We start from the raw sequence: 4,596 nt of genomic DNA on the forward strand, positions 1-4,596 counted from the left end.
ATCCCTTCTTCCCGCACAGCGTCTGCTCGGGGCTGATTCCTCCCTTTTCCCGCTTCCTCTATGCCGTTCTCCACCATTACGGCCTCCACACGCTCCACATCCATCCGAACTTGGTCCTCCTCTTATCCATCATCGCCTTCTACTGCGAGGCATTTATGCGGGTTATGCCCTCCGTCGCCATGCTCCACCACTTCTTCTACCGCCGCTCGACTGACGACCAGCCTACAGGGTGCGTCGGCTTTGTCGCGGCCCTGGGCGGCAAAGCGATCTCCCATGCCGGGAAGAAGGTAGAGGACGCCCGGAACAAGTGGGTCCTAATGGATGCCAAGTGCTCCCACGACCTGCTGGAGCTGTCGACCGGGCTCCCGACCACCAAGAAGGGGTGGTCTTCCGAGAAGATCACCGACCCCATCTGAGGCCGTTGATGAGGAAGATGGAGGACGACCTGAAGGCCGAGAAGCTGACGGAGGCCATGATCGTTAGGGAGTTCCTGCCGCAGCGCCTGGCACCGCTCCAGGATCGCTCCCGCCGCCTGTGGAAGCTTGGGGGTGCCGACGTCAAGATCCGCCTGCGCCAGGACGGCCTTACTGAGGAGGAGCTGAGCAAGGTGCTACTTTCCTTGACTGGGAAGGACCAGAGCGGCCCTCCAAATGATTGCCTCCCACTGTACTGCCGAGACGACGGAGAGAAGATCGCCGCCACCATGCCTGTCTTCGACGAGTTCAGACCCGTGCCGACGGGGCCTTCCCCGCCGGTCGCCTCCTTGGTTAACCTATCCTCCGGCGACCACTCCTCCAAGGCCACCGAGGAGGAGGAGTGTGAGGCGGAATCCTCCGCCCTGAAGCAGGGAGAACTCCTCTGCAACTTCTCTAATGATGACGACGGGGATGCGCATCCGGCGGTGGAGCTGGCTCGTCTTACAGGGGTCACCATGAGATCCGGGGTGGCCTCCTCGAAGCAGCCGAATCGGATGAACGGGAGGAGGTGCAGGACTTTGCTGATCCCTCCAGGCAGCACTCCGCCTTCGCCGGCACCATCCCGAGCGGCGCCGATCGTGTGCTCTCCTGCTCCCAAGAGCACAGCTCCAGCTGCCCCAGCGAAGCCCCTGCTAGTGAGCCTAAAGAGGAGCTATGTCGCTTTGGACCACTAAGTGTTCTCTCTTGGCCTTGCTCTTGAATCTCGATGCGATGCTCAGTGTCTTCATTCGATGTTAGGCCGCAGTCGTCGTAAAAGAAGAAGGAGAACACTGAGGTCGCCGTGGTCGAGCGTGTCGAGGTGGCTGCCGCAGCTTTGGCGAAGAGGGGCGTCGCGCCTCCTGCAGCTCTAGCACCAGTGTCGTCTTCTCAGGGATCGGAGGCCCAACCTTGGGAGCAGCCAGCGTCCGTGGTAGGGGTGACCCTGGCGGCGTCCGTCTCTGTCGCGACTATAGAGGTCGCAAGGCCTCCGGAGCCCCTGTCCTTCATGCAGCTGCAGCTTCACCTGTCTTGGCACCGAGAACATCTCCTCTTCCGCCCACTGTGCTGCTGGGCCATCGTGCTCCAGCCACCTCCGGAGCCCTGGAGAAGGCCCAAGCCATGCTGGACCATCTCCAAGGTGATCTTCAAGGTCCAGACCGGCGCGCAGCGTTGAGGCGCCTAGGGCTGATCTCAGGGTGGCTCCAGGCCGACGCATCTATCCGGGCGGCCTGGGGTTCTGCGGAAGAGGCCCAGAAGGTGGCTGGAGTAGCTGCTGCCAAGCGTGATATGGCGTAGAAGGAAGCCAAGGACGTCCAGGAGTGGTGCCGTGCAGTGGAAGCCGAGCTGAAGGCCTTCCAGGATTAGTAGGCCGCCCAGGCCAGCCAGCTCTAGGAGTAAGAGGAGAAGCTGAAGGCCCAGGAGGCTGCCATTATCAGCCGTGATGCCAAGCTCAAGAAGGCAGCCCAGGAGCAGGCCACAGAGCACGACCGCCTGAAGATGCTGAAGGAGGAAGCAGAAGCGGCCCAGGCGTCCCTTGCTGAGGCCAAGGAGGCGGCCGCCATGGAGCACAGCCCCTCGGCTCCCTCGAGGCGAGGTTTCACAAGGCTTGGCAGACACTCTTTGGGGGTGATCCCTCGGGGATGGTGGTGACCCCAAAGCAGAGCCCTATAGCCATGCCTCCCAAGGTCCTTGATGGGCTCGAGGACGTCGTCGACGGGTTTGGCTCCATGGTGGAAGGTGAGGCTCGCTTGCTTTCTTCCTCAGCCCTGACGCGCGCCTTCAACCATCTCTATCTCCGGGATGCCAGCTTCGACTTCGCCGCCTTCCTCGACCCCGTAGACCCTGACTCCTGCGATGTTGTTGCTGACAGCGTGAAGAGTTCGGTGAACGCCCTACTAGACAAGTTCCTCGTTGTCGGCCCTGTGGCTGGAGCCGAGGGGAAGGGCAACGTCGCTGACGATAAGGCTCCGTCAGCGGGCGACGGCGGAAGCCAGGGCTGAAGAGGTGTCTTGGTGGTGCTGCTCCTTTCTGTTTTTATCCTATAGCATGTAGCATGCCTCATGGAGGCGTTAAAAACCGATGCTTGAAACAATATGTTTTGTAATAACTAGCTTATGGTTCCCCGACTTTTTTTCCGTTTGCTTTGTTGTTCTGCGTCGGCAGGGCCTGACCCCGCGCATACCTCAGTCGCCACTGGGTCGTCCGGATTGCCAGGACGAGGCCAGGGGGTGAGGGGCTACGAGGCCAGTTAGGCTCCTGAGACACGATGCTAAGGAGTCCCCCTTGACGTGTGAATAGCTTGGGAAAAGAGGTGCGAGGGTAAACCTTGGTGTTCTGCGTCAACAGGGCCTGGCCCACGCATACCTCATCCGCCGATGGGTCGTCCGGATCACCAGGACAAGACCAAGGGGTGAGGGGCTACGTGGCCAGTTAGGCTCCTGAGACGCGATGCTGAAGAGTCCCCCTTGACGTACGAACGACTTGGGAAGGGAAGGACGAGAGTTAGGTCTTGGCGTTCTGCGTCAGCAGGGCCCGGCCCCGTGCATACGTCAGCCGCCGTTGGGTCATCCAGATCGCCAGGACGAGACCAAGGGGTGTGGGGCTACGTGGTCAGTTAGGCTCCTGAGACACGATGCTTATGAGTCCCCCTTGACGTATGAACATACCATCATACCTCGCCTTGCCGGGCTCTTGCTCGGGAGGGGCGTGCGAAGAACAGGTCCGTGGGACCTGCAAGGTGGCATACATCAGGTGTGACCTGGGCGTAGCCCCCGTGCCCAGCCCCCTCGTGCTACCCTCCCGAGGGAGAGCAGCGCGGTGAGGCTAAGCACTGAGCCCAGAGGCTCCCTGAGGTTACCGCAGCCGCGAGGCTACCCTAAGTTGTTTATCACCAGCGCGGAGCATGGCGCTTCCGCTCTTGCATAGGCATAGCCTCTCCTCGGCAGTGTCGACGGCCAGCGCGAAGCATGGTGCTTCCACTGGTGCGTGGGAGGGGGCTCCCTCTAAGGAGAGCCCCCGGTGCTCCCTTTGAGGAGGGCACCCGGGGCGTGTACAGCCCGGCCCTGACACATGACTTGCACGGCAGGGCTAGATGTGGTGTGTATGGGCACTCGTGAGCCAGCGTGGTACTCACGAGAAACTACCTCAAGGCGGGTTATGCCTGAATCTGATCGGGAACTCTTGTGTCAGTCCTGCAAGATGGTTAGGCAATCTGCGCCGAATGAGTCTCCTAAGGTTATTGCATGAGAATGCGAGACACCAACGACCCCAGGAGGTGACGTGAACAGGGCCGGACCGCTAGACAGAGCTCAGCCGTTGGGTTTATCGACCCTACAAGGACGGAGCTGAGAACAGACATCGTGCCCTCTCTTCTCATGCAAAGGTCCTAAAGAAAAACAACCGGCCCGCGGCTCCCGCGGTGACGAGGCACCAGGTTGCACGCCCTTTTTCATCCGCCCGCGATTAGCTATGCGAGAACAAGGCACCAAGGGCCATGGGAGGTGACGTACATGGGGGCTGGCCCATGAGACAGAGCTCAACATCTTGAGTTTAGCGACACTGCAGTGACGAACCCGAGCACAGACGCCGTGCTAGTCCTTAATCATGAGGTGGTCATGGGTGGGCTCGTAAGGGTGCGAAACGTTCTTGGCAATGAAGCGCCAGTCAGGCAGTTGATAATCTCAAGGCAGCGCATAAGGGAAGGTAAACTAGTTCTGATAGACGCAAAAGACATACATGTCGCAGGGACGGACCCACGTGACTTGGGGATAATGCTGCCTAAGGGGCGCCCCCCAAACTGAATGAACCAAAAAGATGTCACCTGGCACTGTTGCTGGAGAGAAGTCGAGGTAGTAGAAGATGCGCGTTGCTGAAGTCGTCCCTCACGAGCCGCTTGGGCCCGAGCCACACGAGGCTCCGGGGGCCTAGGGGGCTCCTGAAGATGCATCTCCATCTCCGCCAGGATCGCCTGGTGCCTAGCCTCTCGAGCCACCAGGACGTCCCGCATGCAGTGCTAGAACGCCACACCCGTGCTTGGCAGGCCGAAGGGCGTGCGAACATAGCTGTGAGGTGGAACCTCACATCGACCGACACGGGACAGCTAGAGAAGCTGTCGAGATGCGGCCCTATTGAGCCCTGGGAT

Source organism: Triticum dicoccoides, chromosome 5B, assembly GCF_002162155.2.
Source record: "Triticum dicoccoides isolate Atlit2015 ecotype Zavitan chromosome 5B, WEW_v2.0, whole genome shotgun sequence".
Classification (NCBI taxonomy): domain Eukaryota; kingdom Viridiplantae; phylum Streptophyta; class Magnoliopsida; order Poales; family Poaceae; genus Triticum; species Triticum dicoccoides.